At 49.2% G+C, this 10,592-nt stretch overlaps 1 protein-coding gene and 1 long non-coding RNA gene across 2 annotated transcripts in view; one reads left to right on the top strand and one right to left on the bottom strand.

The window, feature by feature from the left end:
• The first annotated feature begins 1,221 nt into the window (after positions 1-1,221).
• The window catches only part of Bicral (BICRA like chromatin remodeling complex associated protein), a 64,267-nt gene continuing 54,896 nt past the window's right edge, over positions 1,222-10,592 (top strand). Inside the window, exon 1 of the mRNA XM_034521162.2 lies at positions 1,222-1,490. The gene's annotated coding sequence lies outside the window, so the exon portion shown is untranslated. The remainder of the gene's footprint in view (positions 1,491-10,592) is intronic.
• On the bottom strand, positions 4,618-5,278 carry LOC143434873 (uncharacterized). The gene is made up of 2 exons (XR_013104714.1): positions 5,145-5,278; positions 4,618-4,919 (listed from the first exon to the last, which is right to left on the bottom strand). It is a non-coding gene; the product is annotated as an uncharacterized LOC143434873 (long non-coding RNA).

The raw sequence follows: 10,592 nt of genomic DNA, 5'->3' as shown, positions 1-10,592 counted from the left end.
GCTGTCCTGAAACTCACTCTGTAGACCAGGCTGGCCTCGAATTCAGAAATCCACCTGCCTCTGCCTCCCAAGTGCTGGGATTAAAGGCGTGCGACACCACTGCCCATCGTTTTTTTTTTTTTTTTCTTTTTGTTGACACTTCTTAAACCACCTAGTAGAACCCAAAACATAAGTGTTCATTATGAGAGTTCTTTGTAGCCTAACTCCTAATGCCCAAACGCCCACAAACTATACACCAAGGGGGAGGGCTGTTGTCCTTTACTATCCCCAGATTTAAATTCTTCTACAGCCGGGCGGTGGTGGTGCACGCCTTTAATCTCAGCACTTGGGAGGCAGAGGCAGGCGGATTTCTGAGTTCGAGGCCAGCCTGGTCTACAGAGTGAGTTCCAGGACAGCCAGGGCTACACAGAGAAACCCTGTCTCAAAAAAACCAAAAAAAAAAAAAAAAAAAAAAAAAAAAAAAGAAGAAGAAGAAGAAGAAAGTAGTAGTAGTGTCAGCAATTTGAAATTTAAAACAGGTGGTAATTATGGTTGGACCAAAGGGTGCTAAAAGGTTTTGTAGCTTCATTTTTTTTTTTTTTTAAAGAATGGAAGTTATTTAATGCAAACCCCACAAACATGAATATAAAAGATAGCAGTCTAAATAGAGAAGGCGGAGGGAATACTTAATTCTCCCCTTACTTACTAGGTTTCTTTTCCTTTTTAATCTTAAGGTACAAGTTTTACAGATAAGACTGCACAGCATTTCAGAGTGGAAAGGGATGTTGGAAAGTTTAGGAGTACATGAGAAACTTAAGGCTCGCCCAGTTATCTGCCAGGTTAAAATCCACGGATGCTTTAGCTTTTTAAATAAATATGCAAAAATATTTTCTTATGAGGTTGGTTCTATTTGGAGTTTTTAAACCAATTTTTGTTTACCCCCCATACAATTTAAGCTAAAATTGGTGTGTGTGTGTGTGTGTGTGTGTGTACAGGGCCCCTAAGGAGAATCAGCTCACATCTTGTAGATGGGGGAGGCCGGTGGATACACAAACAAACCTGTTTCTCGAATCGACCCCAATACGTTTCAAAGTGTCACCCCCCATTTTGTTCGTAAACAGAAATCAACAGGCTACGAGCTTGGGTTTCTTTTGAAAAAAAATTTTTTTTTTTTTTTAATTTTTAATTAAAGAAATTCTAATCTTTCTGCTTTTTTTTTTTTTTTTTTTTTTTTTAAACTAGGCAAGACCGAAGTTTGAGGTAGACGAGCAGGCGAGCCGTTTGCCCGGGCGCAGAGCATGAAGGCCGGGCGGGCGCGGGGAGCGGGCGCCCGCCGCCCGGCGCGGGGGTGAGCGAGAGAGAGAGCGGAGCGCGTGTGGCCGGCGCCGCTCGGCCTGGAGCTCCCGCGCCCGCGCCCCGCGCCCCGCGCCCGCCGCCGCCGCCGCCGCCGCCGCCGCCCCTGGTGCGATGGCGCAGAAACCCCGTTGACAAGGCACTGCTTTTTCATGACGGTGAGTTTCCCTTTGAGTGTATTATAATTTTGTGATAAAAATTTCAAGGAGAGAAAAAAAAAACACAACCTCCTTCCTCTGCCTCTTTTTTCCTTCGGGGAGGGGAGAAGCGAGGGAAGGAGAAGGGGGGGGGAGGAGAGGAGGAGAGCCGGAGATAGATCTCCAGCCAGACAGAAAAGAAAGAGGAGCAAATTAAACACCGAGTTGCCAAAACCAGGATATTAGGTTTCAGCCCAGAGAGCTATTGGCTAAGGCTGTGTTTTTTTTTTTTTTTTTTTGGGGGGGGGGGGGTTTGTGGGTGGGTGATGGTGGTGGTGGGTGGATGTTTAATGGACACGGAGAAAAAAGGGGAATCTAGTGTGGATGCCTCTCCTGGCGCCGCCGGGGCCCCGGGAAGACCAAGTTCAGTGTCTCGGGCGGGGGCGCGGGCGGGCCGGGGGCGGCGGCGCCGGGCCGGGGGGCGCCGCGGCCGCGTGGGGGGCCCGGCGCCTGCCTTTTTTTTTTTCTCCCCTTCCTTTTTCTTCCTTCTCACCCCCCCTCATCCGCGGATGCAAATTTCTGGAGCGGGGAGTGGGAGAGCCCGGGAAAGAGGGGGGGTTGTGGGATGAAAAAGGAGGGGAGGTGGCGGCGTGGCGGTTGGCGCTGGGGAGGGGAGGAGGGGAGGGAAGCCTTTTAATGACTCATTGATTGAGCCGCTTTCAAATTAGTTGTGTGCGCCGAGTGTGTGTGTGTGTGTGTGTGTGTGTGTGCGCGTGTGCGCGCGAGTGTGTGTGTATTCCGCCCCCCGGAGCCGCCCGGGGAGCCGCGGAGGAGGGAGCGGGGCTCGGCGAGGGGAGGACGGCGGCGCGGCGGGGCGGCGAGCAGGGGGCGAGGGAGGGCCTGCGGTGACGGCGGCCGAGCGAGAAAAATCAGCTTCTCCCAATCTCCTCCCCTCGCTGCTCCGCACACCCCCTCGGTCCCGTCTCTCCCGCTCGCCTCCTCCGAGGCTCTTGGGTGGGGAGTCGCGTTTTCTGGCTTCTCGGCCAAAAAAAAAAAAATGGAGCCCGCGTCGGCGGAGGAGACGGGAGGGAGGCGGCGGGGACGGCCCGCGAGCCTGCTGACATGAGCAGCCCGGCGGTTCCTTCCTTTCCGCCGCACCCGGGAGCGGGGAAGAGGCCGGGGCCGCGGCGCAAGCTCGGCCACCCGGCCGCGAGGCCCTGCGGAGGACGCGGCCTAGGCCGGGACGAGCTCGCTGCTCGCTGGGCTGGGCGGTGCGGAGGCCGCCCGCGAGGCCCGTGCCAGCCGGCGGCCCGGGAGATGGAGCACCGAGGCCGGGGAGTGCTTTTTGTGTTTTGGTGATTTTTTTTTGTTTTGATTTGGTTTTTTTTTTTTTTTTTTCTGGCCTAGAGGGCTTCGCGGGGCCCTCCTTCCCGAGGCGCCCCGAAAGCGGCTTCTCGGGGTGGGGGCGGCGGGCTGGAGGGCGCTAAGATGGCGCTGGGCCTGGCCTGTAGCCAGGGCTGGTGGCGCAGTTGCTCGGCGGCCGCCATCTTCCCTCGCGGCGGGGCGGCGCCCGGCGTCTCGGAAAGCCGGGGAAGTCTCGGAGCCAGGAGCCGGCCGCCGGGTCCTGAGGATGGAGCCGAGGCCGCGAAGACCCGTGCGACCACCACGACCCCAGACCCAAAGGGCTGGCTCGCCGGGTTGGGGCTTGAAGGGGCTGAGGTGGCTGCGGTTTGCTTTCCGTCACTTGTCTCAGGCCGAAAATAGTGGGATGTGGCCGGGTTCCTTGGTTGATGGCTTCCCACCCTGGCTCCCCTCATCCCCGCTGTGTTTTCTTCTTTGATCTCGGGCTGCTCCGCTTGGTCTTCCAGGCCCGGCCGAGGGCAGGACTCTGGGCCCCTTACTTGGTTTTCCTGGTTACTGGGGGTTAGAGTCCCGGCTAACGAAGCCAGGGACAGGGGCTCGGTCTGCCTTCCAGTAACGTGGCCCAGCTATTCATTTAATCCGGTGGTATTTAGTTGGTTGTATTGTAAAACAGACCTGAATCTGGACCTCAGAATGCGGGGACTACACGGTTACAAGTGACTTCTGGTTTAAGCCTTCAACGGAGACTTTCTCTGATGTGAAGAAATTAAGATAAGCTTCAAAATGCACTTTTTCATTTTGTAAAAAACAAGTTTCCTTATATACATAAATACCAGCCATGTGTGTAGAGGTCTTAAAATGTTACAGGAGAGGAGAAACGTCTGGGTAGCTCAGGAGGCACCCAGCGATGGAAATAATTTTCTAGTGGACAAAAGGAACATCGTGGCTTTGCTGTTCTTTGTGTGTCTGAATACAGTAGGTAGGCAGTGGGTGATAGGGCCTCGGCCATGAATCCTGCCTGCCCGTGTAACACTTGTACGAAGTGTTTTAAATGTGCTTTAAATGCTTGGGGTTTATTCTTGGTAGATACTGTTTTTAGTAATCTAGTTCAGGATAGTTACATTTTAAGCAGCAAAATATGCATTCCCCAAAAAGCTCCACACTTAATGTTTTTTGAGTCTGACCATCTTAGCTGGGAGATGTTTTAAAATACAGCTTTTGTCATCTCCATTACTTACCAAGGTCAGCTGTGGTCAGTTTTAGCAGGGCACTTCATCCACCTCCAGGGCTGAAATTCTGGCCCCATTCGGGAGAAGTCTGAAGGAGAGTCCTTGTTTGAGAGCCCCCAGGCACAGCTAGTACAAGTGTCAATTTAGAACTGAACACTTTCTGGGCGTTATGGATGAGGGTTGCAACATCAGAATTGAGGTCCATATTATTTTGATTTGAGTGACTGACTGCTCATTATTTTTCCCTTTCTTCCTCCCATGTATTGAAGCCATTTAAAGCGTTTTCTTGTAGAAAATTTAGATATCCTGAGACTTTAAAATCTTAGTACTGAGTTTGCTTCTGAGTGTTAGTGGAGGGTTTTTGTTTTTTTTAATTGCATTTTCTTTCCACCATGTGGGTCCTGAGGATTGAACTCATTAGACTTGCTGCAGATCACTTTTTCCCTCGGCCATCTCTGTGGCCCTATCACTGGAGTACTTAGGACAAAAAGCCCTACCAACAGGCTAGACTCCTCCACGCAGAACCCACCACATCAGTAAAAAGAGGCAAGTAGTGGTGAAAAGTGTACTCGTTGTGATGTCATTGAGAATAGGGACAGGTCAAGGGACCCATGACATTACCCAGAGTTCCATCCTCAGCTGGTTTACATGTTACACAGGAAAAACTGGACCAGGAAAGCAGGAGGCGGGGTGGGATGAAGGCCATCCGGTTCAGGTGTAGTCTGGTTCTGAAGAGACAAGTTGCTTCTGCTCCAAGCAGCCACTGGGTTTGGGCAGTCCTGCAGGCACATTGTCCCTGGCGCCCGTGCCACAGGGATGTTTATCAGACTCAAGAGGAAAGATGAAGAAGTAAACAGAGCTAGAGAGAAAACAGAGTTAGGCCAGTTAACTGCCCACCTTCAAGTCCCTCCAGGCCGAGTAGGCAAGACAGCTATGCAAGTTAAAAAATAGGTTTACACATACATGCAAACAAAAAGGCCAAAAGCTTTTAAAACAATGGTTTCTCTAAAATAATCTAGCTTATAAAGGAAGAATAATTAAAAGTAGTGTTTAGTGGAATTTAAAACAAGATGTCTGAACTTACGGAATTACAGCCAGTGGGAGAAAACATGAAAGCAGAAAGTTACAGGTGAATAGGGAATAACCCTTTCTGGCTAGCAAGTTTTGTTGAAGAGATGAGCGGAGACTTGTGTTAGCTTCTAGCAGGGTTGGAGCAGGGGCTGAAGGAGTGGGAGGAGTTTGAAGTCAGGCTGCCTGCTGCTAAGGAGCCGTCCACTACTGAGGGTTTGTTTTGTTTGCAAACTTGATTCTCATGCTACTGCCCTACTGCTTGGTCTCAAGGTTTGTGTTCATGTGATCCTCCTGCCTCAGCTTCCTGAGTCCTAGGACTACCCTGGTGCAGAGGTGCTCATGTTTTTTTATAGACGGTATGGCTGCTGTGTACAGGGCAGGGACCACAAAGGTTTACACAGTAGGCTGGCTCTGGAAGGTCGGAAGGAATCTTAAGAATGCCTTCTCATTTATGGGCCAGTCCTTGAGTGGCTGTTTGGAGAAAACTAGAGGCCTAGCTGGTAAGGGATGGTAACAGGAATTCATAGGATACCTGTTGGGTACTGAAGTTGGGCTGTTAGAAGTCACTAACTAGGGTATAGATGGTAGATAAGTCCCTGGAGCAGCCCAGGTCATGTGTGATCACAGAAGTGTCTAAGACCAACCTGTGAAAGGATAGTAGTGTACCTGGTGAGATGCTGAGAAGTCAGGGCAGCATGGCTGACCACTCTGACAAGTAGCTTCTCTAGTGTGTGGGTAGAAGGGCTGGCGGCAGCGTGTTTAGTGAAAGTCCAACAGTGCTGGGAAAGTGGCCTCAAAGAGTGGGTTTGGGGTAATGATGGCACTAGGACTACATCCTCATTTTGTGTACCTGGTGAGGAGAGTTTGTGTGTGTGGAGGTCTGTCAAGTCTATCTTTAACATGGTTCTGGGGATCCAACCCAAGGCTTGGGCAGCAAGCGCTTTACCTCCTGAGCTGTTTAGTAACCCAGAAATTCATTTTCATGTGAGTTGAGAGTATCTACCAAAGAGGGGGAGATTAATAAAACAGCAAGTCTGATAAAGGGGCAGGATTCTTGAGAAAGTGACAAAAGAATTTCAGATCTAAGAACAAGGTTTGTCAGGTGGGAGTGGAGAAGGCAGAGAAGGTGAGCCCGAATTAAAGGGAGCATACATATGGGGGCAGGAGGTGGGAAGAAGAGGGAGGGCTGAGGTGTTCTGATTCCTGTGTGTAAACCCAAGCACAGCCAGCAACTTAAGAGGAAGAACAGGTGGTGACAGGTTTCAGAAGGAATTGTTGGGCGCAGGGCAAGTGGGACCTAAGATGCCTGCTGGCTGCTGCCTGGAGTCCTGAGTCTGAGCACCAAGTGCTCTGCGCTGCTGTGCTGGTTCCCCAGCCCGTCTGACTTTTTGATCTTTGCACAATTGCATTGGGGGGCGGGGGGTGAGGGAAGAAAGTATCCAGAGGATGCCAGTGAAAATGTATAAAACCTTTAACGGCTGCTTCCTCTGAGACAGCTGGTGGTACTTTTTCTTAGGTTCCTGTCCCTGAACTGGCTACAGAATAACAGTAGAGGGAAATGGGGACAAGAGGAAGGGATTCAAAGTAGATTCCTGCAGTACTGACTTGGAAGACCAGGGCCATTTGTTAGGGATGGAGGTTTAAGGAGAACGGACATGGGAAGTGGGAAGTGCCCTGGGTGGATGGAAGTCATGTGGATAAAGGTGTGGGTGGTGTCCAGCAGGGGGTGCAGAAGAGAGGCTTAGAGGAAGCCTGAGGGCGGCCCCTGCATGGCTGCTTGGAGTCTAGCACAGGATGAGGCTATGCTGTCCAGCTGACCTAGGGCTGGGAGGGGCCCCTGGGTCTTCACTGTTCTCTCCTTCCCGTGAGTGCTTCCATTCAGGGAAGGTCCTGAGGCGCTCCCTTAGTTCTAAACAATTTAAAAGGTCATGACTTGTTTAATTATCAATCTCTTAATAAAGTTGTAAATTGAACACTTCCTGTTCTTGTGGCTTCTTTGGCTCACTGGCTACAAACACATTAAACACTGCATTAGCAGAGCTGAAGCTCTTAGGATAGGTGTTGCATCTCCAAGTGGCTTCTTTCCTTTTTTAAAAAAGGTTTATTTTATGTACGCCAGAAGGAGGCATCGGATCTCATTAGAAATGGCTGTGAGCCACCATGTGGTTGCTGGGAATTGAACTCAGGACCTTTAGAAGAGCAGTCAGTACTCTTTAACTACTGAGACATCTCCAGCCCAAAGTGGCTTATTTCAGGTCCACCAAATTCAACTTCCTTGAATCATCAGGAGTTCAACTTTGTTCCTGGGTAGAATGTAAACATTTCACAAATATTTGTCAGATTTTTTATCCTGCCTCATACCCTGATGGCTATTTAATACAAGTTAAAGTTGGTAGGCATGGTGGCACACGCCTTTGATCCCAACTCTCCGGGAGGCAGAAACAGGAGGCTCTCTGTATTTGAGGCCAGTGTGCTCTACACTGGGTTCTAGGCCAGACAAGGTTATATGGTGAGAACCTGTCTCAAAACATACTGCTGAGGTCTCAGAAGAACCTGGGTTCCATCCCCAATTCCTAATTTATGAAAAAAGCAACTGGCCTGGACCTGCCTAAGGTCCATCTCGAAGAGTCCCTGAATTATTACATTTTGCTATTCATATCAAACTGTTTAATCTACAACTAGTAAAACTGTATACAGCTGAGAATTGTGAGGTCTAACAAGTTAAAATTGACCTTAGCCAGGCACGATGGCACTTTTCCTGTGGTGCTGGCTGAAAAGACCCAGGTCTGAGGCTGAAGTAAGAGGATTACTTGAATCGAGGCATGTTAGGAGAGCCTGGACAGCAGAGGTTTTGGGGTGGTTGCTTGGTTGGTTGGTTGGTTCTGCTGCTGAGATGAGACCTTCAGTGGCAGAACCGATTGCCATGAACCTGACACCCATGTGTCCCAGGGTGGAAGAAAATTTCAACCTCTACACACATGCCACAGTAGACTCCCATAGTCATCAGGACTAGGTTTGTAGCCAGTGCTCCTAGGAGGATGGGTTCTCAGCATTAAGGTGATTTTGTTTTGGAGACGGTCTCATTACAGACCTGAGCTGACAGTTTATCTGGGTGTTTGCTAGGGATCAAGCCCAGGGCTTCAGGCATACTTGTCACATATGCATTCCCAACCCTGTTTTGTTGTTTTGAGACAAGGGTTCACTATATCACTCTGGCTGGCCTAGAGCTCGTGTCATACAAGAGACTGGGCTCAAAAAAGTCCTGCCTCAGCATCCTGAATGCTGAGGTTGCATTTGTGCCTGATTAAAAGTACATTTTGTTTTTGTGGTTTTGCATTGTTTTTTGAGATCTTTTATTTTACATGTATAGATGTTTTGCCTGCAGTTATGATGTATATGCACCACATGCATACAGTGCCCTTGGAGGTCAGAAGAGAGCATCAAAGACCCTTTGGAACTGTAGTTACAGGCCTTTGATTGCTGCCAGGGTTTTGTGGTTTTGATTTGAAGTTTATTTTAGCTTGTTTTAGTTTTTGGGACAGGGCTTCTCTGTGTAGCCCTGACTGTCCTGGGACTCTCTATAGACTAGACTGGCCTGAGACCCAGAAATCCCCCTGCCTCTGCCTGTGCTGGGCTTAAAGGCATGAACCACCCACCACCACCCAGCCTTACTTTTAGCTTTTAATATAAAGGAAGCAAACGATGTTTTTTTCTTTACAAACTGATTTCCTAGAAGTGCAAATAAGTGCACTTAGAATAGGCTCATTCTTACTGGCCTTACTAGCGTCTGTGTTCTGAACCCCAGATGTGTGAACATTTGCCTTTAGAAACTGTGGAAGTCTACCCTGGGCTCCTAGGTGAGACACGGAAGAAGAAAAAGCCTTGCCACTGGGATGTGCTTAGAGCCACATCTGCTCTTTAGGTTCCTTTCCCCTTTTCTTTTTCTTTCTTTCACAATCTATCCAGCGTAGGCTGGCCTTGAACTGTCCTGCCATTGCCCCAAGTCCTTGAATTACAACAGAAACCACCGTACCTGGCTTTCCAGATAGTTTTTTTGTTTGTTTTTTGTGGGGTTTTTGTTTTTTGGGTATATATATATATTTTACTTCAGCAGTCTGCTTCTCTTTACAAGTAGGACCTTTGGCCAAGTGTCACTCCTGTAATCACTCCAGAGGCAGAGGTAGGCAGAACTGAGTTTGAGGCCTACCTGGTCTACATGACAAGCTTCAGAACAACCAAGACCACATAGACCCTCATCTACAACAGCAGCAAACAGTGAGGACATCTGTGCCGCAATGTGCCCACAGGCCTCCTTCATTCTGTTAGAGCATCTGTGGTGTACATGGTGGGCTTGACTGTGTATCAGGCAGTGAGGATACCAAGAAAAGTGAGGGCATCCTGCTCTTTGAAACAGAGCCTAGAGAAGCTTAGCTGAATGTCAAATTGTAAAATAGTGTCACATACCTTAGTGCATTATTTAATGCACTTAAAATATACCTATCTCAGGCTGTAGGGATGGTTCTTTCTGTGCATCAGCTGCTTGCTGCACAATTGGGTCAGCCAGAGTTCAGATCCCCAGAACCCAGCCAAATGCTGGGCCGGCGCAGTGGCCCACCTGTAATTCTAGTTGTTGGGAGGTGGAGATCTCAAAGCAGGCTGGCTAGCCAGACCTACACACTAGTGAGCTCAGTTGAGACCCTGCCCCAAAGAATAAGGTGAAGAGCAGTTAAGACTGCAGTGTCAGATTTCTACACATGCAACATGTGGGCACACATGCACACTACACATATAACATGCAAAAATGCAATCGGTTTGTCCATATCCACCCCTATAGATTCAACTAACCACTACGGGGAAATATTCAGAAACACTCTCTAGACCCACCATCTCTTAATAATGCCCCGTAACAGCTGTTTACATAACTACGCTGTATGTGGTCGGACATTGTCTAGAGATGATTAAAGGTGTGCACAGGAAGGGACTGAAGCTGTAGCCCAGTGGAGAGCTTCCGTAGTGTGCACAGCAGTCTGGATTCAGGCTCCAGCTCGGCAGAAGCCAGGTGTGGGGGTACACGCCTGAAATATTAGCACTGGGGAAGCACGACCAGAGGCTCAAGGTCATCCTGACCACGACAGTGACTTTGATATTATATAGACCCGTCTTCAAAGCATTCTCCGTTTTCCATTCTTGTCAGGCATAGTAGCCCCTGGCTTTAACCCCAGCACCTAGAGGCAGACACAGCAGGATGTGTCTCAGGGCCAGCCTGTGCTACATAATGACACACCGCCTGAAACAAAAATACTTTCCATCCTCCAGTTCAGTTTTACATCACCTTTTCTTCCATTATCCTGTGGGGTTTGCGCTCTTTGTTGTTGCTAAGGTGGTTGATTGGTTGATTTGGTACCGGGGATGAAGCCGTGCCAGGAAAATATGTTACCAAGCTATAAAGCCAGATGTTGAT

The sequence above is a fragment of the Arvicanthis niloticus genome, chromosome 17, assembly GCF_011762505.2.
Source record: "Arvicanthis niloticus isolate mArvNil1 chromosome 17, mArvNil1.pat.X, whole genome shotgun sequence".
Taxonomy (NCBI): Eukaryota; Metazoa; Chordata; class Mammalia; order Rodentia; family Muridae; genus Arvicanthis; species Arvicanthis niloticus.
Note: the sequence above shows the minus strand (reverse complement) of the source record. Positions and strands in the feature narration are given on the sequence as shown.